General features: G+C 34.6%; 1 long non-coding RNA gene across 1 annotated transcript; it reads right to left on the reverse strand.

Moving 5' to 3' along the window:
• Positions 1–2,560: 2,560 nt before the first annotated feature.
• Positions 2,561–25,081, reverse strand: LOC122893458. The gene is made up of 3 exons (XR_006381635.1): positions 25,022–25,081; positions 21,859–22,002; positions 2,561–2,634 (listed from the first exon to the last, which is right to left on the reverse strand). It is a non-coding gene; the product is annotated as an uncharacterized LOC122893458 (long non-coding RNA).
• Positions 25,082–25,662: the final 581 nt, after the last annotated feature.

Below are 25,662 nucleotides of genomic sequence, written 5' to 3' on the forward strand. Positions count from 1 at the left end.
AGAACTAAAGTTCTTTTTTCCCCCTAATTCCTAAAAGAAGTCAAATTATAATTTAATTATAAAATTGAAGTTTCTGCTCTGAATTGTAAAACACTAAGTATGACAAAGATTAGCTGTGAAGCATAGATTCCCACAAAGTCATGTACTAAAGCAAATTTTGGGAAACTCTAATTTCTTTTTTTTTTTAGAGATAGAGAGAGACAGTGAGAGAGCAAGCATAGACGTGTGAGTGGGGGTGAAGGTCAGAGGAAAAGGGAAAGAGAGAATCTTAAATGGGCTCTGTGAGTGTGGGGCTTGATCTCACAACCCTGAAATCAAGATCTGAGCCCAAACCAATAGTCTGATGGGTTAACAGACTGAGCCACCCAAGTGGCCTGAGAAACTCTAAAATACAGCAAAAACAAAAACATCCAATATGAGAATTATGTTTTGGCTTCAAGGCCCACAGGTTATGAGGATTTCCAATAAAGATTCTCCATAGCCAGTCTGATCAGCTCACTCCAGATTTGAGGATGTGTTTCAGTGCCATCAACTTTGATCCCAAGATCTCATCCTCCTTAAATACAAAGTAAATCAGGCTTGCCATTGGTCCCATATTTTGTACCTTCATAACTACAGAACTTCAGCCCCTTTCTAGGAGACTTTCCCTTCTAAAATCTGTTGACCACTGGATTATAGACCCAGTGAATCACAGAATCATCAAGGCCAAGTTTAGCTCCACTGAGTTGTCCTTCATACTCTGCCGAGCCCACTCTTCTGTCTCCTTCTGTTTCCCACTCAGGTGACTATTCAGAGTACCATTCAGGCTAATGCTCAGGTTTTAATGGAATTGCCCCAGACAATGGCATCTTCTCTGTTGTATGAAAAGGACAGTGAAATGTCTTCCTTATTTTTATTGTGCTTCTGTACAGGACAGCCTCAAATTAATACAGACTTTAGGGACATGCTCTTCCAGAATTCACACAGCAGATTATCCCCGTGGCATATGCCTGCTTCCAAAAAGTCTAGGTGAAGACTGCCTCAGGCTGTGTTGTTAAACCTGCCTTATCATACAGCACCTCACAAGTCCCAAGGTAGAATTCTCTCTGAAAACTCACAATCCCACCACCCACCTCAACTCTTAGGTCTCAATCTATTTACCTGATATGTCTACACATACCACTTTCCTATGAGGCATTTCAACTTCCATGTAAATCAGGAGTAAACACACTCTAGGTGTTGAGAGGATAGGTGAGAACAAGTCATTACCTATTTCTATAAACCATTCTTCACATTAAACAACCCAACACAAAAGAGCTTAGTTGCTATGATGTGCAAAAAATTACTGACAAATGAGTGTTATCAACTTAACAAGGCCTGCGTTGTTGTATATTCAATTTCATAACCTCTTAGGAAAGAAAGTTTTTATCTTTCTCAATAATTCCCCAGGAAATTATTTTCATGGTACAATGCCATAATCATGATTTTGATCATCCTCTACAACAACGTCAATGAGAAAAACAAGCTTTCAGGCTTATACTGTTCTTTCCCCCATGGCACCAACATTTCACAAATATTTTAGGATGCTTTGCTCTTAGCAACATACCATCTTGTGGCTCTAGGAACATAGTTGGAGTAGAATGGACATCTGCAGTAAGTATTTTTGCAATAAATAAATAACCTCTGTCAGTTTACTAGGTACATCATAATAAAATACACAGACTAAGCAAGAGAAATTTATTTTCTCACAGTTCTAGAGGCCAGATGTCCCAGATCAAGGTGTTGGCAGGTTTAATTTCTTCTGGAGACCTCTTTCCTTGGTTTATAGATGGCAGCCTTCTTGCCATGTCCGGATGTGGTCTGTTTTCTGTGCACATGTCACTGGTGTTCCTTTGGGTATCAAAATTTCTTCTTCTTATACCACCAGTCAGGTTGGATTAGGGCTTACCCTACTAGCTTCATTTTAACTTAATTCTTTCTTTACAGGCCCCTTCTCCAATGACACTCACATTCTGAGATACTGAGGTTTAGGGCTGCAATGTAGTAAGTTTTAGGAGAACACAATTCAGCCCATAACATGAACGATCAACGTTTATACCATCCACTCAAAATTTATGATTATAATATGAGAAGCAAATGCTGACTTCCTTATGCATATAATTTCATTCCTCTCTGGTCAATATACAGGCATATTCTACAAGAAATCTAAACTATTTTAACAGAGAGGAAATTCAATAAATACCATGAACTTTAATGAGAAAAAGTAAAAAACGTAGTTCAAATGCCAGTGTGTGTGCAAGGAAACCAGTTAACAGTTTGTGGCAGTTCTCCTAAGAACCTCTTACAAGTATATTAAGTGAGTAATCCTGAGAGAAATTGTGAAGAATGAAGAATACCAAGCAAAGGAGAAAGTGAAAACAAAACTCTAAGGGTCTAAACCCAAGGGCAGCATTTATAGTTCAGAACTTAATTATATAGATGGGTTCCATAAAAAAATTTTTTTTTCCTGAAAGCACTGGGAGAGAGAAGAAAACTCCTGCAGTGGTTAAAAGCAGCCACCAGGAACAAAACTGACCTGTGCCTGAATCCTTGTCCCACCACATCCTGGCTGTGATTTGGAAGAGTTTGTTAATCTTTCTGAAGCCATTTCCTCCTCTGTAAAGTAAATAATGATTGGAAATTAAGGAAAGAAATTAAGGAAAGGGTGTGTGCAATGGCTAGAAAACTATGAATATTCAATGAATGACAGTGAAAAAGGATATAAATTAAACAGAATGCTAAATATTCCACTGTCTCATGCCAACATATGATTATGCACATGTGGTTCATTTGGCACATATGTAGCACTGGTACAGAGCCAAGGGTACAACAGATTGAATCATCATCATCTTCAGCAGCAGCAGCAACAACCTTTATGTAACTTAGATGTGTTGAAGATTTACTCTGTGACATAATATTCTTGAAGTTTTATATGCATGATCTAATTCAGTGTTGTCTCTCTCTCTCTCTCTCTCTCTCTACACACACACACATACACACACACACACACACACTCACACACTCCTTATAAGGTTGTTATGTTACTTTATGTTAATCGGATTATTAAAAATGTCCAGGGTTAAAATATATTAAAATTATCTTTTATTGGAAATCTGAATAAACAAAAAAAGTCAAGTGTTTTCTCTGTGTCCTATTTTATAAAGAAAATATAACTGTCAGGTAGAGGAGTTGACTTTGGACATGTACTTAAGAAGGTAACTAATCTTGGGTTCTTTCACTGAATTGGAATGGACCAAGGGATGATCCCTCTAGAGGACAGGTCTTTGCTATTCACCTTCAATAAACCCTTTGCACTAATCAAGAGATAGTAAATTAGAGAGAACCCACGCCCTTTCTTCTTGCCTACCTTGGTCACTGATACGGAAAGACAAGATGCTTAGAGCAGCGTCTTGATGACAAGAACCATTGATCTTGTCAATTGTCATCATGACAGTAAAGCCAAGAGCTTCTCAGAGGTGCTGAATTCAACAACTCCCAAACATCAGGCATTAGCAGTTCTTGTTATAATTCTTAAATTAATTGTCCTTATTTTTGTCACATTTCTTTTTTTTTTTTAAGATTTTATTTATTTATTTGAGAGAGAGAGAGAGAGCAAGCATGAGCAAGGTTAGTGGCAGATGGAGAGGAAGGAGGAGAAGCAGAACTCTCCTGTGAGCGGGAAGCCAGACATGAGGCTTGATCCCAGGACCCTGAGATCATTACCTGAGTCGAAGACAGGCGGTTAGCTGACTGACCCCTCAGATCCCCCTTTTAAGCCATGCTTAATTGAGTTTTCTCTTAAAGAGAGCTAAAAATTTCCCTGAATGACCCAAGTTTGTTTCTCTGTGCAAAAATCTTGACTAATTAAATGTGAATTAACTGTGATAACTTTTTACTTTGATTGATTTTTCTCTCCACTTCACATACAAGCTTTCTATATTCCTTTCCAGGAAAAAGTAGATGATAATTTTAGAATAGAGAATATGGAAAACTGTTCTTACACAAAAACTATTTTTATATATGATTAAATTAACGAAAAAGGCCCTGGGCAAAAATGAAAAATTTCAGCAATAATTTCACCGATGATGTAAAAATTTTCCATGCACCTCTAATTATGAGTATATTGCCCACAAAACAATTGTCATTTTCCATTGTCAGATCAATATCATGCCAAAAACTAAAAAGTAAAGAATGCCTCTTGCCATAATTTTAGATAGTTTTGCTAGCAAGAAATTCATTTAGTTTTGTGTATACTCTTTCATCATCAGTAATATAAGAATTCATTCTATCTTTCTGCAAAAATTGTCACACAGTATATTCTCAGTGCAAACTATTCAGAATTTGAAGGCTTGGTTGCCTACGAATGGTGTGTAATACTATTGCTGATACTCTCCCTGGCACTTATTATCCATGAAATACTTTCCAAAGTTTTCAAGCTATCATCACAGAATGACTTGACACCATGGCCTCTGCACCATCATTGAAATTTCTTTTAACGGCAAATGAAAGAACAAGAGAAAACATTCAGAAGCCAAAAAGACACTCTTTTTCCCCTAAGAGGTTTAAAACTATCACAGATTTTCAAGCAGAACGGAGCACATGCGAATACAGAAGAACAACAATACATCACGGATTTGAAGGACACATCACCCACAAGCAAAACAAAAAATAGTTCTTTTAATGTAAGTAGTTAATATATATTAGACACCCATGAGAATCTTCATAATTTACCACTTTCAAAAAACGGTAGAATTTCTTTTTCCCTTCAAAGACTTCACAGACATATCCATGGTATACTATAATATCCCTGAAGATAGGCAATGTGCTGTAATACAAAATAAAATGTTATGTGTTAACCTGTCTGCAACAGAGGTTTTAGATGTTTAGCATATATTCTTTTATATCTCTTTAAATTTGACAATTCTTTATCAGGAGAGATTTTCCTTTATTCTATGATTTTTAAAAAAGATTTTATTTATTTAACAGAGAGATCACAAGTAGGCAGAGAGGCAGGCAGAGAGAGAGAGGGAAGCAGGCTCCCTGCTGAGCAGAGAGCCTGATGCTGGACTCGATCCCAGGACCCTGGGATCATGACCTGAGCTGAAGGCAGAGGCTTTAACTCACTGAGCCACCCAGGTACCCCTCCTTTATTCTATGATTATAGTTTTCCTATTACATATTCAAACATAATTTCCATTATGTTAATGATGGCAATACCGCTGAGAGTTTCAGCAAATTGAGGCCTGCCAATAACCATGTGAATGAGCTTGAAAGCTGATCCCTCAACCCTTGTCAAGTCTGAAGATGAATGCAGATCTAGTTGACAGTTTGACTCTACTCTCATAAGAGACCCTAGACTAGACTCTCTCAGCTAAATTGCTCTAGGATACTGCAACTTCAGAAGCTGTATTGGATAATAAATATATTAATCAGCTAAGTTTTGAGGAATTTGTTACATAGCAATAAATAACTTCTACAGACGAAACAAGAACAATTCTCTTGCTCATATTATTCAAGAATAAATAAAAAAGGACTTGATGACTATAATCACATTGTAGCATTCACAGTTCATGGTGAATGGTAAAAATTGCTTATTTTAGACTTTGGATTTGATGAAGGTCAACATGTTCTTTTGCCTTTGTACAACAAAGTCCCAAGTTAACAAGGCCTTGTATGAATGCTTATCCATCTAATAGGTTTTCTGCCTATCTATCTATCTATCTATCTATCACCTATTTTTCTTTCTACCCATCTATCCATCAACTGATCTATTTTTCTATCTAAATATTTGGGCCAAGTGAACCCTACCTGAATATTAGTCAAGATTATTGAGTCTAGAGAGGGAAACATCTTTCTGTATTACTGATTCTATCTTCAAGAGTTTAAATTCTTAATGTGCTATATATAATATAATGATACTTTATGGTGTTAATCTATAAAATCCTAGCATGCAATCTTGGACAAAGAAAATGGAAAAAAAAAAAAAAGAACAGTTGAAGATCATTTAAAATCTAAGTAATAGTAAAAACATGGCCAATAGATCTAATCAGTCTTACTGAGGCAGATATACTATGGGATTTTTGCTAACATAGAAAGTTTCACTTTAACCAAATCACATTTTACCAATAAAATTCTCTTGAAAACATTGTGGATTTTCTATGAGTTTTCATGGGCTTTATTTTATTTGACCAAAACTACATGCACAGATCTTATTAAGGCAAGACCTCTTATACTTCATTTTGTGAGATTTGGTGCTGTGAACTATGCTTTCAAGATTTACAACCTTACGGTGGTTAGAAATACCTTTCTCTAGATAAAAGACTTTCATTCTAAACACTGCCTTAAACTTTTCTGAGATCTTAACTCTCAATTTGGAACTGACTCTAAGTTCATGATTTACTAGCAGTACCTTGGAGTGAGTCTTTGTTCTGAGGTCATTCTTGCTTTGAAAGTCTTGCTGTCTGGGGATAATGTTAAGTCAGAAAATTCTTGCTTAGTGTCCTTGACTACTGAAGTATTCTTTTTTTTTTTTTTTAAGATTTTATTTATTTATTTGACAGTCAGAGATCACAAGTAAGCAGAGAGGAGGCAGGGCGGGGGCGGGGGGGGGCACGGAGAAGCAGGCTCCCTGCTGAGCAGAAAACCGATGTAGGGCTTGATCCCAGTACTCTGGAATCATGACCCCAGTGGAAGGCAGAGGCTTTAACCCACTGAGCCACCCAGGCACCCCTGAAGTATTCCCTCTTTACGTCATTTTTCTCCTGTAATATACAATCATGCAGTTAAATGTCACCAAATTCAGTGGCAAAATTCTGCCTAAAAATATATGCATCCAGATCTACAATTTCACCAAGTCCAATTTTTATTTTCTATATTATTGGAGATGACAGTCTCACCAGGTGTTTCAATAATACCTAACATAGATTTCCTATGTTCCAGTAATTTCAGTAATGCCTTCCCTTCTAATCTCTACAGTCTCTTTGCTGCCTTTTAGACTGAAACTAACACTATATGTTTTAGGTTTTTGTCATGACAATATCCTACTTCTAGGTACCATTCCATCCCAGTTTTTTACTGTTGGATGAACAAACCCAAAACTTAGTTCATTTTTAAAAAGCACAATTTATTATTTCTCATAATTCTTCAATCTGACCTAAATTCGTCTGTGCAACTAGTCTGTTCTACATGGACCCCAAGGTGCTGGATCACAAAAGAAGCCTTCTTCATTCTCAAGCTTCGTGCCTCAACTCAAAGAATCACAGTTTGCAACTGACCCATCATTTTTCTCTCCCCACTTGGACTATTCACATGTCTAGCTTAGGCTTCCTGACAGTATGGTAATACCAGACTTCTCACATGGTAGTTGGCTTCCAAGACTACAGAAACTGAAGCAACCAATACTTTAAAAGCTAGGTCCAGAACTGACACAGTGTCACTTCCATCTCATTCAATTCCACAACCAATTCAAAGGACAGCTTAGATTGAAGAGGAAGGGAAGTAGTATATATAGCTTCTACTTTGCTTAGACTTCATTTAAGAGAAATATATGTGGGTTAGCTCTCTTTGCAGTTATAAACTGCAAATTCAATCCACTGAGTTTTAGAGAAAGTCATATTTGTGATCATGCTCTCTGTTTTACATTACGGCTTAATGATAATCACTTCAATTGCTGTCCACTAGTTTCTCATTTAACTAGAATTCTGGAGAACACAGTCCACAGGTATTAAAAATAAACCTAAGGGGAACCTGGCTGGCTCAGGAGAATATGCAACTTTTGTTCTAGGGGTTGTGAGTTCAAGCCCTGAACTGGTAGTAAAGCGTACTAAAAAATAATAATAATAAAAAATATATCAGAGCGGTTGCTTTTCTTTTTTCCTGTAATGTGAGTCTGTTGATTTTTTTTTTAAGTTAAGCGACATCTTGACGCTGTATTTTACATGAGTGTTCATGAGAAGGAAGTACTCTAACCAATCAGATGTTTCCATCTGGGAGTTTGAATCTTGAAATTCTGAACCAGTGTCTCAGGGTGATGGTAGCCATTTTGGTGACACTTCAAGGAGCAACATGAAGAGTTGAATGGTATATTGCAGTAGCAATGTCCTAACCAAATGATTTCTATTACAGTGCCTTAAGCATGACCTCTGCTACCCGTCTCCACTGGGCTCTACCTAATTTCTGAACTTTCTAAGTTCTTTTTCAGTTTTTCTGAACAACCCAATTATTTTTCAACTGATTTTCTGCTTGGGTTACTAAGGATATGTTTTCTTAGCTTACAACCAAGAAGCCTAACTAATACACATGCTTAATCACAGTTTAACCCAATTTTATGTGTTAATACAAAACCAGAGTATATCCAAGATGTTTCCTTTAATAGCAACACATGATTCTCCAAATATTATTAATATGTTCTCTGACAGGTCCTCTATTGTACCAGTAGAGCCATTGCTAAACTGTGGTGAAGTGTGTGTGTGTGTGTGTGTGGCTTTTTTTTTTTTTTTTTTTACAGAATCTCATTGATTTTATTTATTTTAAAGTGTCCTTAGATGAAAAGACCTCAATAGTTATTATGAACTAGTGATCAGCAACAAGACTTTAAAAACAAGTTAACCTTTGGCAAGTCACACAAACTCAAAAACAATAATGAGAAAGCTTTCTTTGTTTAGATATTCAGGAAATTAATTACTAAATTAGTAGAAATTTCTAGAAAACAAAGAACTAATCCTTTCCCTTCAAAAGCCAAAATATTATTATTTTTATTGTCATCATTACTTATATTTATCTTTAAGTTTTATTGAAAAGTACACTGGTCATAAATGTTTAGGTCATTGAATTATCACAAAGTGATCACATCTTGTAAGTAGCATTAAAATAAATAAGCAACTATTACAACCACATGGTAACTTTTGAGCAATCCTTGGTTACTTCCATGTGTATGATTTTTACTTCTACGGTTGTTTACTCAATTTGTTTTCATTTCGTCTGAGCTTGACTATAATATAGGTGAGAAAAGTAACATTTTGCTCTTTCATTTTTTTTCACTGTTAAATAGGATATGTTCAATAAATGATTAGTTAATGGATGAAATAATAAAGTGGTGAGTGGTTGGAGGTTGTGTGAATGTTATAAATTCCATATTACTGTTTAAAGAATATTTGACTCCCGATTTTGACCTGAGTCCCTAATAACTGTTATTTCAGTATCTTTTCTATTGGAAAGCCTGTTTCTGTACTTATCATATAGCAACAGTTGTTATTTGTAGACATATATATGTAGGGTATGAACTTGTCTTGTGGTCAGTAGAGATGACCTTCTACCCCTCCAAGCCCTGCTAAAGCTGTGCACAGTGCATGTATTTCAGTTAATGCTTTTAACCTTCCCCCACCAAGTCAATATTTTCTTCAGGTTTCACAAAGTAGCTGTTTTCTCCAAGGACCTTTTTCTCCTTAATTCTTAAATTTTAAAGTGAGAAGAGCACGACGTAAGTTAGAAAGCATGGTTCATAGGAAACATTCTCATTGCAATAAGTGAATAGTAGAATCTCTTATTACTATTGTGATATTTTATCTGATACCATATTATCTCTTCTGATTATTTTCAATACTCATACATTTCATATTGGCAACAGCAGGTAAATAGTCACATATGTCAAAAGGAAGAGGTGCACAAATCACCATTTTATACTGTCTACAAAAAATTATGTTGATTCATCCAGTATCACTAAAAACAAAATGCATTAAAATATATTACCTTAAATCATTCAGGATTATATTACTCAAATGACTGTTATCTAATTACTCTCTTTGGTAGTCAGAACATGTATCCTGGAACCATATTATGCAGTAATCAGTCTATACTCATGTTAGTAACAAGTGTGGCTAAAGATTTTTTCATACTTTGTTATTTGACTAATAAAGCCTTACCTTAGAGATTTGAATAGAATTTTTTCAGTATTTCTGTAAAATTTTTTCCAAAATAAACGTATTGAGTGCATAGCAGACATTTCAGTATTTGGGGAACTGCTTAGTATCTTAGTATCTTTCCATTTTTTGAGAATTATCTATGAGTCTTGACTGGAAGTATCTATCATTGATTATATTAATTAATTCTCAAATTCATTCAAGGCCTATTGGACTTACTTTAAGGATATATAAAGATAGATATCTAAATATCTACTATCTACATATATATCTACCTACCTATATGCATTTTCTCCTTCTTCTCTTTATCATTCTATATGAGTTTGTTGAGGTTAACTTTGTAAGTCTTTAAAATATATATTATATATCATATTATTTCTGTAATTGGTCATGAAGAAGTATCTGTGACTTCCTTCTCCCAATATTATTTCTTAAATTTCCTTTCCAACCTCAGGTGGTTTTGATGTTTTACCTGGTAAAGTACATCAAACCATCATTTCTGAAGTATCTGAGTCCTTAGTGGTTTTGACTTTTTGTTGTTGTAGTCATTGCTGTCATTTTCCATTTACATTCACCAGTGATTGTGGAAGCATTAAAAGGCACCTCAGAGACTCCTTTATTGTGTGGCAGCAAACCGATCTCTCTTTAATAATTAGGATCAATCCAATCACTCCACCAGTGATATGCAAAAACTTAAAATGTTCAGTCTTCTCTTCAAAGTGAATGGAAGTATTATTATGTTTCTTGATGGAAATATCCTCTCCTTGGGAACTAATATCTCTAGTCCAGAACAGTTCAAGGTTTTCAGGATAGGATGCAAACATTCTGTGACTGGTAAAATAGTGAAAGGAGTTCCTTCCTACCTTTGATTCTTGGAGCCATGTATTCTGGCTGTGGCGGAGACACAACCATATAGTATTTTGTTTAATTCAAAGTATATACTACATCCTATGAAACAACATCACTTTAAGCTGATGTCTTACAACTGCCACTATAAATGACTCCTAAGTAAGCCATTTCATACTTTGTATTAGGTCAGCTCTGTCTGGGTGAGAGAGTAGGTAGTAAGACCAGTTAATGCCACAATACTTTTGTAGCTCATGCTGAGAAATTGGTTTCTTTTTTTTTATTTTCTTTTTTATTTTTTTTAAAATTTTTTATTTTTTATAAACATATATTTTTATCCCCAGGGGTACAGGTCTGTGAATCGCCAGGTTTACACACTTCACAGCACTCACCAAAGCACATACCCTCCCCAATGTCTATAACCCCACCCCCTTTCTCCAAACCCCCCTCCTCCCAGCAACCCACAGTTTGTTTTGTGAAATTAAGAGTCACTTATGGTTTGTCTCCCTCCCAGTCCCATCTTGTTTCATTTATTCTTCTCCTACCCACTTAAGCCCCCATGTTGCATCACCACTTCCTCATATCAGGGAGATCATATGGTAGTTGTCTTTCTCTGCTTGACTTATTTCGCTGAGCATGATACGCTCTAGTTCCATCCATGTTGTCGCAAATGGCAAGATTTCATTTCTTTTGATGGCTGCATAGTATTCCATTGTGTATATATACCACATCTTCTTTATCCATTCATCTGTTGATGGACATCTAGGTTCTTTCCATAGTTTGGCTATTGTGGACATTGCTGCTATAAACATTCGGGTGCACGTGTCCCTTTGGATCACTACGTTTGTATCTTTAGGGTAAATACCCAGTAGTGCAATTGCTGGGTCATAGGGCAGTTCTATTTTCAACATTTTGAGGAACCTCCATGCTGTTTTCCAGAGTGGTTGTACCAGCTTGCATTCCCACCAACAGTGTAGGAGGGTTCCCCTTTCTCTGCATCCTCGCCAGCATCTGTCATTTCCTGACTTGTTGATTTTAGCCATTCTGACTGGTGTGAGGTGATATCTCATTGTGGTTTTGCTTTGTATTTCCCTGATGCCAAGTGATAGGGAGCACTTTTTCATGTGTCTGTTGGCCATCTGGATGTCTTCTTTGCAGAAATGTCTGTTCATATCCTCTGCCCATTTCTTGATTGGATTGTTTGTTCTTTGGGTGTTGAGTTTGCTAAGTTCTCGGAGGTTCAGAGAAATTGGTTTCTTCATCAGAATCAGTGCTTTGTAAAATTTCATGACAGTGATTAAAGTACTCTGTGAGTCTGCAGATGGTGGTGCTAGAAGCATCATGGGCACTGAAGGCAAACTGATATTCAGAACATATTTCTATTCCAGTAAAGTTAAATCTTTACCTGCTTTTTCATGGTGAGGGTGCAATGTAATCAACCTGTTTTCAAGTGGTGGATTCCCTATGTGAGTGGTGACATACAGAAAACTCAATGTTGGCCAATGTAACTGGCAGATTGGGCACTCAGCATTAGCATTCTCAAGGTTAACCTTGGTTAAAGGAGGCCTGTATTATTAAAGTCCATATTTCATACCTACTGCCATGACCTCTTTGCTCATGGGCCCATTGAGTAGGCATTGTGTGGCTGGGAAAGATGTTATTGACAACTGTAGAGTGAGTAATTTGTCCATCTTATTCTGAGTGTCTGCCTTTGGGTAGACAACCACAAGTCAAATAAAATATCTTCACAGTCTATGCCCATTCAGAGATGTCCATACATATACCTCTTGACCCAAGAGCTCCTTTTCACCAATCTTTCATTTTTGTTCTTCCAAGTTTGTATTTATCCAGATGACTCATCAACAACCATTAACAACTATTATATGAACAATGTAATCCATCCTTCTTCTTATCTCTCAGTCTATCCAAAGTAAAATATACTGTTTGGAATTCTGTCTAGTGGAATGTTGTACTTCACTATAGTCTCCTAGAGGCATCATTATGGAGACCATAAATATGAAGTGTTCACTTACAGGTGACATGAGCATACTGTCCAGAATCATGTACAACAGCATAAAATTTCCTTTTTTCCTCTGAATTTATGAATCATAAGAACTCTCCATTAGGCCAGAAATGTGGATTGAGAGAGTGGATTGTAGTAGGAGTTGTTTTCAAGTAAATCTGAACCATTGACTCATATAACTCATTTGTATCTTTGGAATCTACCTAAGTACAGTCTCTTATATACTCTTTCCACTTGATAATGTATTGTATTTTTTCATGCCCAACATTTAGTTTGATAGATCAGAAAACAACTAGTTGATAACTGAAAACTCAGACTTCACAGTTACCTGATATCCCATAGTTAGCATTAGGGCTTTATCAAAGCCAAGTAACAAGTCAGAAGCTGTTTCTCATAAGAATAGTTATCTCCTTAAAGGCATAGTTACGTCCCAAATCCTTAAGGATTGTGTTACAATTATCCTCCAAATTCTTGCCAGATTTTCTATACAGCATTCTTATTTGCCACAGATAATGTGAGTATCATTGGATCTCCTGGATTATAAGGTCTGAGGGGAAAAGAAGATTACACTGAAACCTGACTTGTTTCAAAGCCTTCTTTTGTGCTGATAGAGCAAATTAGCAGGAAATTTGTATATAGGTTACAGTAGAACACACAAATGTAGTATAGGCCATTTTCAAATTCCAAACGTCATGCTTCTTTTGGGTATGTGTCTGTGGTAGGTTGTATGAAATAAACTGTTTCACCTTGAAGGATATATCTTGTGCTACAGACCATTGGACTTCCAGAAACTGACTTGAGGTGACAAACTTCTGAAATTTTGTGGCATTATCTATGATTCTTTGGCTCAGATTTGTCTTATTAAGGCATCTAAATTATCTACAACTTACAGCTCATCTAGGCCAATCAGAATAATATCAATTTATAAAAACAATGCGATGTTTTGTGAAATGCCAGCATGATTAAGATCTTTGCAGACTATGTTATTGGGGGAAAAAAAAAACAAGAGAGAAGACATAACTCTGAAGTATGACCATGAGCATGTACTGTTAGTCCTGTCAAAAAAAGAAACTATCTAGCAGTCCTTGCGATTTTTTGTATGGAGAAAAATGGATTGACCAGGTCAACATCTGCAAACCAAGTCCTAAAGGCTGTGTCAATTTCTGCCAGGCAAAGGAGGCTGTATTATTGGCTACAAACAGAGTCACCAAATTTATTCTCCAAGATCTATCCAACTTTTGCACAGGCCAATTATATACTCAAGAACTAGAAAAATTGCTATGGGATCCATATTCTAACCATCTAGGTGTTTGTTGTGAGTTAAACTTGGGCTAAGACTTCAAGTTTCCCCTAACTACCATGAACTTCTGGTTTGACTGGTGAGTCATGGCAGTATTTAGAGTGGAGGAAAAATTTCCTGGAGAGTGCTGGCTTCAAAGAAGCAATGAAATTTGCCGCTTTGGGACAGAGAAAATTTCCCAGAAGTCATGGATTTATAATCCATGAGAGCTGGTGCTGTAATGAATTATCCCAGGAACCTGCATGTGAGTTCAGTGGCTGCCATGTTGAACAGAGCACACCGGTAAAGAAAAATAGATCCTTTCCTCCTGAAGGGATCTTGCAATGGCCTTCCAGTGCCCTATTTGGCAAAATCTAACATCATGTCAACTGGCAAAGGAGAAAAGTCTAGAAGGTCCACTTCAGGATCACAAAGCAAAGCAAAGAAAGCTGAATTTGAAGCTGAGAAATTATAAGTAAATAACTGGCACAAGATGACATTAATTGAGTGAAGTATGTGACTATATCTCTAATAATAGATTTTAGAAAGAAAGAATAGCTACATCCCAGTTAAGTAATAATCCAAAGACTCCCATTGCTATATCATCAAGTACAGAAAGTAAGCTTCTGTGTGGTTGTCATTTGACCTCTCTTCCCTGCCAAAACAGTTTTCCATGAAATTTCAAGTTCTTTATATATATCACACACAAATGAAATATCTTTTTCAATTCTTTTAACTTTTAACTTTCAACCTATATCTAAAGTGAGTCACTTTAGTGTAGATAGCCTTTAGTTGGGTGGTCTTTAAAAAAAATCCGTATTTCCTTTTAATTTAGAGAGTTTACTAGACATTAACCTAATTACTGATAAACCAAGTCTTATTTCTGCCATTTCACTATTTGTTTTCTATAAGTTTTATATATTTTTTTATTTTTTCAATTTCACTTTTACTGTTTTCTTTTGGCTAACTATATTCTGGTGGACTATTTTAATTTCCTTGTTATTCTTAGTTATTTTGTTTAGTAATTGAAGTGAGGATTGTGATAAACATTAATAGCAAATACATTTTTAAAAATTCACAAATATGTGGAAACATACTCCTAAAAATCAATGCTTCAAAAAAAAAAATCAAAAGGAAAATTAGAAAATTCTTTTATATGAAAGAAAACAAAACACAACAAACCAAAGCATGTGGGATTCTTTAAGGTGAGTAGTCAGAGGGAAATTTACAGAAGGGAATATGTGGGGGCTCCTGGGTGGCTCAGTGGGTTAAAGCCTCTGCTTTGGGCTCAGGTCACAATTTCAGGGTCCTGGAATCGAGCCCCGCATCGAGCTCTCTGCTTGGCAGGGAGCCTGCTTCTTCCTCTCTCTCTCTGCCTGCCTCTCTGCCTACTTGTGATCTCTGTCTGTCAAATAAATAAATAAAAATCTTTAAAAAAAAAAAAAAAGAAGGGAATATATGTGTTGAAAAAGTTCTCAAATTAATAACCTAATCTTCTACTTGAAAAACTAGAAAAATGAAAGACTAAACTTAAAACATGCAGAAGGGTGGGAAAGAATAAAGATTAATGAATTTATAACAAACTTTCTCAAATTCTTCCAAAAAAATAAGAGAACACTTTCTAATTCATTCTATCAAGCTGTCATTACCCTAATACCAAAGGCAGATGAAGAGAACACAAGGGAAAAAACTACAGACCAATACCCATTATGATGATAATCCAAAAATAACCAATAAAATACTAGCAAGCTAAATATAACAATATATTAAAAGGACTATACAACATGACCAAGCTGGATTTATCCTAGGAATGCAAGAGTCATTCACACATATGAAAATCAATCAATGTAGAAGCATATTAACAGCATGAAGGGCTAATCCACATGGACATTTCAATAGATGCAAAAAAAGTGTTTTAAAAAATCCAATATCCTACCAAACAAACTAGGGACTGTAGTAGGATGCTACTTAAATGAACAAAGGCATTCAAGAACATATTACTAACATCACACTTCACAGTGAAAAATTAAAAGCTTTCTTCCTAAGATGAGGACAAGACACAGATGTCTGCTATTGTCACTTCCAGTAACATTGTACTAAAAGTTCTACCTAGAGAAATTAGGCAAGTAAATAAAATAAAAGACATCCAGATGAAAAAGGAAGGAAAAACCATCCTGACTTGTACTAAACATGATCTTATGCATTGAAAACCCTTAAGAATTCAAACACACACACACACACACACACACACACACAAATTAGAGCTAACAAATGAGTTCAGCTAACTGCCAAGACACAGGATCAAAATACAAAAGTCAGTTATATATCTACACAATTTCACTGAAAATTTCACATTTTCACAATCTGAAAATGAAATTAAGTAAACAGTTCCATTTATAATAGCGTCCAAATAATAAAATGCTTGAGAAAATAATTGACCAAGAAAATATAAGACTTACACACCAAAAACTACAAAACAATATGGGAAGAAATTAAAGAAAAAAGTTCAAGTGGAAAGATATCCCACATTCCTGGATTGAAAGCTAATACTGTAAGTTGACATTATTCCCCCAAATTGATCTCCAGATTCAATGCAACACCTACCAAAATCCCAATTGATTTTTTTTTTTGAAGAAGTGAACACACTGATCCTAGAATGCATGTGAAATTTAAAGGGACACTAGGCAGCTAAAGCACACTTGAAAAGAAGAAAAAAGATTCACACTTGCAATTTCAAAATTTACAAAAAGCTACAGTAATAAAAAGATGGAGATTCTGGTACAATGAGAGATATATAAAGGAATAGAATTGAATAGAATTAAGAGTATAGACATAAACCTATACTTATTTGGTTAATTGATTTTCAAGAAGGATGCTAAGACCACTCAATCTAGAAGTAATACTCTTCAGCAAATGATGAAGAAACAACTGGATATCAATGTGCAAACGAATTAGTATGGATCCTTATCTAACATCACATACAAAAAATTAACTCAATATAAAGAATTAAATGTAAGAGGTCAAACTAAAAACAACCTAGAAGGAAACAAAAGTGAAATCCTTATGACCTTGGATTAGTCAACAGTTTCTTAAATATGAGACCAAAAGCACAAGTGTCAGGGGAAGAAAAAAAAGATAAAGGAGACTTCATTAAAATTAAAACTTTGTGTATTGAAAGACACTATCAAGAAAGTGAAAAGACAACACAGAGAGTGAGAGAAAATATTTGTGAATCACATGTGTTTATTGTACAGAATAAAGAATTCTTACAACTCTACGAAAGTTGAACAACCCAGTGAAAAGGTGAGCAAAAGGGTCGTCTGGGTGGCTCAGTGGGTTAAGCCTCTTGCCTTTGGCTCAGGTCATGATCTCAGGGTCCTGGGATCGAGGCCCACATCAGGCTCAGCAGGGAGCCCGCTTCATTTTCTCTCTGCCTACTTGTGATCTCTCTGTCAAATATATAAAATCTTAAAAAAAAAAAAAAGAAAAGAAAAGGTGGGCAAAGGTTATGAACAGACATTTCTCCAATATATACCAATGGTCAATAAGCCCATGAAAATATGCTCAACATCATTAGACATCAGGAGAATTCAAATCAAAATTATAATAGTATGCCAATTTATAGCTGGTAGGATAGCTATATTTTTTTAAAGGAAAATAACAAATATTGGTCAGGATATGGAGGAATTGGACCCTCAAATATTGGTGATTGGAATGTAAAATGTTTTAGGTTCTGTGGAGAACTTTTGGAAGAATTTTGGTAGCTCTTCAATGAGTTAAACATAGTTACCATAGGATACAGCGATTCCACTCCTAATAGAACTAGAAACACACATCTATGGAAACATGGACATAGATGTCCATAAAACATCTTTCATAATAGTCCAAAAGTGGAAACTACCAAAACATCCATCAACTGATAATTTTATATTATAAATACAGTATAGCTATACAATGGAATACTATTAATACTATTCAGTCATTAAAAAGAAATAAAGTAATGCAGTGCATGGGTGGCTCAGTCGGTTAAGCACCAACTCTTGATTTCAGTTCAGGTCATCATCTCAGGGTCCTGGAATCAAGCCTGCTTTGGGCTCCTCACTCAGTGGGGAGTCTGCTTGTCTGCTTGTCTACCTCGACCTCTTCCCACTCTCTCTGTCTCTATCTTTCAAATAAATAAATACACTGAAAAAAAAAGAAATTAAGTATTGTTGCATGCTACAACATGGATAAACCTTAAAAACACGATGCTATCTTAAAGTGAAACACAAAGGCCACATATTGTAAGATACAATTTATATGATATGTCCAGAACAGACAAATCTGTAGAGACAAAAAGTATTAGTGATTTCCAGAGACTGGGGAAAAGAAGAAATAGGGAATGACTGCTCAATGTGTATGAGATTTCTCCTGGGGGTGATGAAAGCATTACAGAATTAGGTACTGTTGATGGTTGCAGAACATGATGAACATACTAAAAACCAGTGAATTGTATACTTTACTATTAAAAATGCTATGTGAATTTTATCTCAAGAAAAAAGTGAAACAAATTGAAGACAGTTTTTGCTATATATATAGATATATCAACATAATCATGATGGTGTTATTTCTTCTTTACATATCCTTATATAATTTTAAATAGACTTTTTAAAAGCAATTTTACATTATAGAAAAAAAGAAGATACTTCAAAGGGTTCTGGTTTACCCCACACCTGGCTTCTTCTATTATTAACATCCTGCAGTATTATAACACATTTGTTACAATTAAGAAATGATACTGATGCACTATTATTAAGTCCATAATTTATTCAGATTTCCTTAGTTTTTGCCTAATGTATCTTTTCTATTCCATGATCCCATTCAGGATACCATGCTACATTTAGTTGTCACGCTTCTTTAGGCATCTCTTGGCTGTAACATTTTCAGTCTTTCCTTATTTTTGATGACCTTGACAGTTTTGAGAAGTAAAAGTCAGTTATTTCGCAGGATGCCCCTCTGTTAGAAATTGCTGTTTTTCTCTTGATTAGACTGGCAGTAGTTCTGCTGCTATAAAAAATTTAAGAACTTTCTGTCTCCTGTATTATGTCAGAGGAATTAACTCCATTAGCTAAGAGGCTAATCAAGAGATATTTTTCAGCTTTATTGAGGTTTAACTGACAAAATTTTACAATTTTTAAAGTGTACGATGTGATGATTTGATTCACGTATAAACTGTGTAAGGATTCCTCCCAGAGATCTTACCTAAATAATCCCTTCTCAATTTTTGCTTCTCCCAATATAGCTGAGGGACATTGCTCTCAGGTTTCCTAGAGGCCACAGTGTAATGGAGGGGATCTTTGAGTTATTACCCCTTATCTCTCAGAGTCACATCGTGTGACTAAATATTCTGATCTTTTGATCTCTCTGATGTTTCAAGGGAGGACTTTAGGGTCACATCATCAGTATTTTCTGTAGAGTATTTCCTGATAGTGAATTTCTTAATTTTGACTTCCTTTGTTATTTGGGAGGACCAGTAGTTTTCCAAGTTGTCACTTCTCAGTTTTAACAATATTCTCAACTTACATTTATTCTCTCAAATTTTACTATAAGCAGTTAGAATAAACTAGGCTACATTTTCAACACTTAGCATGAAAATCTCCTCAGCTAAATATCATACAATACTTTATACAATCTACCCCTGTTAATGGATATTTTGGTTTTATTCTATTCTACTATGACAAATATTACTGCTATAGAGTTTCTTGTACATACGTCTTTTTATATATCTTGTCAGTCGGTATTTCAGATGGATTTCTAAAAGAAGAATTTCTTGATAAAGGAAAACAGAATATGTAATTTTGCCAAATTACTTAATTTCCTTCCATGTTTTTAAGTGATTTTTGTACCACATGCTAGTATCTGTTCCCCAAGTCTTGCTAACAACATTTTCAAACTTCAATGTTTGGCATTATGATACATAAGATATTTTTGTGCAGTTTTATCTTGCATTTTGTGTTATTGTAAGCATAAACATTCTTTTTCTACTATCAAGATCTCTTCATTTTTTTCACTTTTGAAGAATATTTTACCCAAAAGTTAAATATACTAAAATATGGTATGTTTAACTTCTTTGAATACTTTGAAGATTTTATTTCATTATGATATGGTTTTAATTTTGTTTTTCTGTTTCAGGGATCTGGCTTCAATCCTATTGTGACACTTTTGTCAGTAATTTTTCTTTTTTCCCGGATGCTTTTATCATTTCTGTTTGTCTTTTTTGTTGTTTTTAGCACTTTTACCTTGTTATGTTTAGGTACACATTATTCACTTCTTTTTAACCTGAGACTTTATACAATTACTGTTTTTTAAAGATTATCAGCTATTCTATCCTATTTACTATTTCTCTTTTTTTTTCCCCCTTGGATCTAGTTATTTTGGCATAGATTTTTTTTCTTCTTACTCACTTGTTTCATATGCTTTCTTCTCTATTCTCTATCTTTTTTACATTTTCATGCTTCATTCTACAATTTTTTTTCTCGACTTTCATCCAGTTCAATATTCTCTCTTCGTCTATATCAAATATATTATTAAACTCATCTGTGAGTTCTTAGTATCAGCTTCTGATTTTTTTAGTTGGCTTAGTCTAATAGTTTCTCATTTTATTTCTTTGGATTTTTTTTTTTTTTAGAGTTGTTGAAACTCTACTATCTAGATTCCCTGTAAATATTAGAATTCCCTGTAAATACTATAGGTATTTCTGTTTTCTGTTGTTTCTCTTAGACTTAGATCATTGTAAAGGTGTGTTAGGGTGTGCTACGACTGTCCCAAGAAAGCATCACAGACTGGATGGCTTACAGAACAGAACTATATGATCTCATAGTCATGCAGGCTTGACATCCATGATCAAGGTCGGCAGGTTTAGTTCTTTCTGAAGCCTCTCTTCTTGGTGGGTAGATGACCATCTTCCTCTGACATCTTCACATGGTATTTCCTTTGTATGTGTTTATGTCCTAAACTCCCTTTCTCATAAGGACATAAATTATATTACTTTAGGGCCCATCCATAATATAAATTTTATCTTAATTACCTCTTTACAGACCAGACTGTCTCTATTAATAGTTATATTCTGATGTTTTAGGGGTTAGGACTTCAACATATGAATTCACAGGGAAACAATTCCACCTCTAATTATCACTTTGTCTTATTTTTTTGTATCTTTGTAGGACTTATTGAAACTTAAGATGACAGTGCCTTTCTCCAGAGGATTTATAGTTTTCTCTGGCATGTGGCCTATACATTAAAAATTCTAGATAACCTTAATCCAGTATGTGCTGGAGTTGATTCAAAGCTGTGATTCAGTGAGGGCAGGTCTATTTCAATTTCATCTTTACTCCTAACCTGCAGTCCTGGGGTTCCAATTCAAACCAGTTTTTGTTTGTTTGTTTGTTTGTTTTTTGTTTTGCTTTGTTTTTAGAGGTGATTTCCAAGTTTGAAATCATGTTTGAAATTTCAATTTCTTTATTTGTTTTTTTATTTTATTATTTTTTTCAGTGTTCCAAGATTCATTGTTTATGCACCACACACAGTGCTCCATGTAATATGTGCCCTCCTTAATACCCACCACAAGGCTCACTCAACCCCCCCCCACCCATTTCCCCTCCAAAACCCACAGTTTGCTTCTCGGTGTTCACAGTCTCTCATGCTTTGTCTCAGACCTGGTATCTTATCAGACTTTATTTTTGGTGACCAAAATTCTGCCCCTCTTGGTCCTTGAATTTGTTGAAAATTTTGCTTACCTTTTCAGTTTCTCATCTACTTCTTTGGGAATATGTTTATTGTTCTTCAGCAAAAGTGGACACAAATGCTGGATTATACTGTGTTTCCATCTTTTCTTAGCACTTAGCCTTGCACTTCTCACTGAACTGTTTGTTCTCTGTTGTCTATATAGACAGACAAATAGATACATATAAAGGCACAGATATGTAGAAAGTCACATTTCAACTTCCTAATTATGCTGTCAGTGGAAGAAATGATTGAGATTACCTACAATGCCATCCCTAGGAACAAATTTCCACCCTTATCACTTAATAGGCTCAAACTGGACATATAAAAATGACAAGAAAGGAAAAATACATTTAAAAATTAGTTTTATTTTTTCATTTATATATAATTCCAGTGTTAAAATAATTATTTGAGAGCTAGAAGATTAATGCTAGGCAGTTTTACCATATTGCTTTTTTTTTAAACAACATTCCTAGAAATGTATACTCAAATATTTTCTTCATTGGTTGATTTAGATGGATAGATTAGATAGCTCTGAGTAAATGAATTTGGTAGAGAAATGTGTATAGTTTAGATACTTGATAAACGAAAAAAAATGTCAAATATATGTTATCTGCAGAATAAACAAAGTAAATGAGAGAATTTTCAATTCTGTATGCTGGAAGTCTCTTTCTGAGAATGAGGTCTTTAGATTGAAAATTAAGGTCAAAATAATAGTTACTATAAATTATCTTCAATAATTAAGAATCTGTGTGTAATTTATTTTGTACTTATTAATTTTTAACAATGGGTAAGAAATCAATATTTTGTGTTTACTTGAATATTTTAGTAACTAAAAATGATAATGGTATTATTTGAATAGCCAGAAGATATATTTGTTCCATACAATCAAAGGAAGAAAAACATGAAAATTTTATTATGGGCCTAGAGTTTCTCAAAGGATAATGATTAGTCAGATATGCTTTACCAATTTCCTATTTACAATTTAATTTTTCTTTTAAAAATTTACTAATTCAAGATGTAAAAGGAACATAAAATCCAGACAGTATTCTGAAATGCCAATAAGTAGCTTGATAAAGTTTAATATCAGTTCTTCATATCTGTGTTAATGAGAAGGCTACATTTTATCTGAAAAGATCATGCACTGAGTCAGACGCTGCAATACCTGTCTCCTTTGACTTTTCTCCATAAGGAAGTATCTGGTGAATATGGAAATACTTTGTACTGCAGAGAATGACTGCTCCAGAAATACACTGCATTATGTCACTGTTAAAATTAATTACTTTGAGCACTTTATCAATTCAAAACTAGTTTTTTAATTAACAGATGTATCCTAATAAAAAGGAAATTATCATTCTCAAATGCCTCTAGTCTTCCTAAAATAAAACTGTCAACATAGATTATGACTTAAATCAAATAAAACAATTACTTGCAAACCTAAATTAAAGTTAGAATGTAATACTTCAATATTATAAATTATTAATGGGATTACAGGGTTTCTTAGCAAAATAATCCAGTTCCAAGTGGGAAGTGGTAGAGTCTCTTAAAAAATCAGTGTATTTCTTAGATGATCTTTGAATATAAGATACTACTTCCCCACTTAGTTCAAACTCATATAGTGAAAATAATATTTTTTAATCACTTATATATCTCTCTTCAATTCATTAAATCCAAGTTTTAGTCCATTTCTAATTGAGGAAAGCATTCTCCAACAAAATGTTTGGAAAAATTGTATTATGTTTCCATGTAAAATATGGTGGAAACATATCGGGGAGCAGGTTCATCTTTAGATTAGACTTAATAATATACAACAAAGCAGGGGCAGTATGAGTAAAATGAGAGGATGTGTGCTATTTGCTTAAAAGACGCATACAAGGTAGAATAGTGTTTATTTTTGTTAGTCTGAGTAGTAACTGAAAGTGAGTGTGTATGTTGTGGGAGAATCGGGGAGTGCTAATTCTATTTGTTTTATCTGGATGCTGTTTCCACAAATGTTTTCAGTTTGAGAAAACTCATTTTGCTACATATTTACAATAACGTACAGTTTTCTGTATGTATACTGAAATTCCATGAACATTTTAAAAAAAACAAGTAAGATATATAAATCAAGCATGGCAAATACTGGTATTTACTGAAACTGGGCCACAGTTGCAGCATTATTTGCAATAGACAAAAATGTCTGAACCTAAATGTTTATCAACAGATGAATAGATAAAATATTATCTATATAATGAAATATTATTCAGTCTTAACAAAAAGGAGATGCTCCCTCTTACAACAACATGGATGAATCTGGAAGACACTATGCAAAGTGAAATAAGCCAGACACCAAAAGAAAAAAAAAAAACAAAACTGCATGATTTCACTTATATGTGTAATCTAAAAAAGTCGAATATGTGAAAGCAGAGAAAAGAACAGTGTTCAGTAGGGGCTGAAGGTGGGGAGGAGAAATCGGGTGATGTTTGTTAAAGGGTATAAAGTTTCAGTTATTATGTAAAATGAGAGAGCCAATGTATGGCATGATGACTACAGTTAATAAAACTGTATTGAATACTTTAAGTTTGCTGAAAAAGTAGTTTTAGGTGCTCTCATCACCAAAAATAATGATAACTGTGAGGAGATGATATGTTGTTAGTTTGAATGTAGCTATCATTTCATTATGTATATGTATAAGGAATCATCATTTTGTACATCTTAAGTAAATATAATTATTTTTAAAAATAAGGTAAAGACTAAAAAAAGAATTGGATGACAGAAAATGTATTTATGTTCTACATTTAGAATTCTAAGCATTGTAGAATTTTCTAAATAAAAACAAATTTTATTTTAATTAAATAATTAATTTAAACTTTAAGTAGGCTTCACACTCAGCATGGAGCCCAAAGCGGGGTTGGAACTTCTGACCCTGAGGTCAAGACCTCAGCTGTGATCAAGACCTCAGCTGAAATCAAGAGTTGGAGGCTTAACTATTGAGTCCCCCAGGTGCCCCCAAATAAAAATTTTTAAATGACACCAGGCAGATAGCTGATTCAGAAACCATTGTTGACTTTTGGACATGATGATTTTGCGCAGAAAATAAACACTATTATATTTGTGTAAAACAATGGCTTGGGGGGAAAAAAGAAAACACTTAAAAAAAAATAGTCTGGAACAAACATTTCATGAAACACCATATACCTTGATTGATGCCTCTCCCTAGTACTTGTTTGCCATCACATATACGTCTGGGATTTTCCTCCTTTTTTAGGTGGGCTTCCCTTAAAAGCACAGGAAAGTGGGGTCAGAAGAGGAAGAAAGTCAATAAAAGATGCATTCATGAATGGGCACTGCTGTGGACAACTGGGGCTCAGACTCCCTTACTATAACTTGAGAGAATTTTCCTACCAAGAAGTGAAGAAATTGAGGTTATTTATCTACCAACAAATGTCCCTTATTGTTTTGTTTTTGTGGGCATTAGCTCCTTTGCATTTCTGACCTGCTTCTTGGCAGAACTAATGTGTTTCTACAGCAACAGAAAGCCTTCAGACCCAGGTGTTGAGGTAGGAAGCCATTCATTCATTCAATGACTTCTTCATTAAACAGCAGGTGACCTGCAAGATGGACCAAGAGACCAAGGCCAGACCCTTATACAGATAAAACACTTTCTTATGTATAGGTTTAATAAAAAAAAAATTGGAATGAATTAATATCACTACCCATCTAATAATTTTTAATTTGGGTTTTGTGGTTTGATTCCTTTTCTTTAATACAAAGTTGATAAAAAATAAAATAGAAATTTAGAACATATGGAGTATGGGGATTTTGTATGCTTTCATGGT

This window comes from Neovison vison, chromosome 13, assembly GCF_020171115.1.
Source record: "Neovison vison isolate M4711 chromosome 13, ASM_NN_V1, whole genome shotgun sequence".
Classification (NCBI taxonomy): Eukaryota; Metazoa; Chordata; class Mammalia; order Carnivora; family Mustelidae; genus Neogale; species Neogale vison.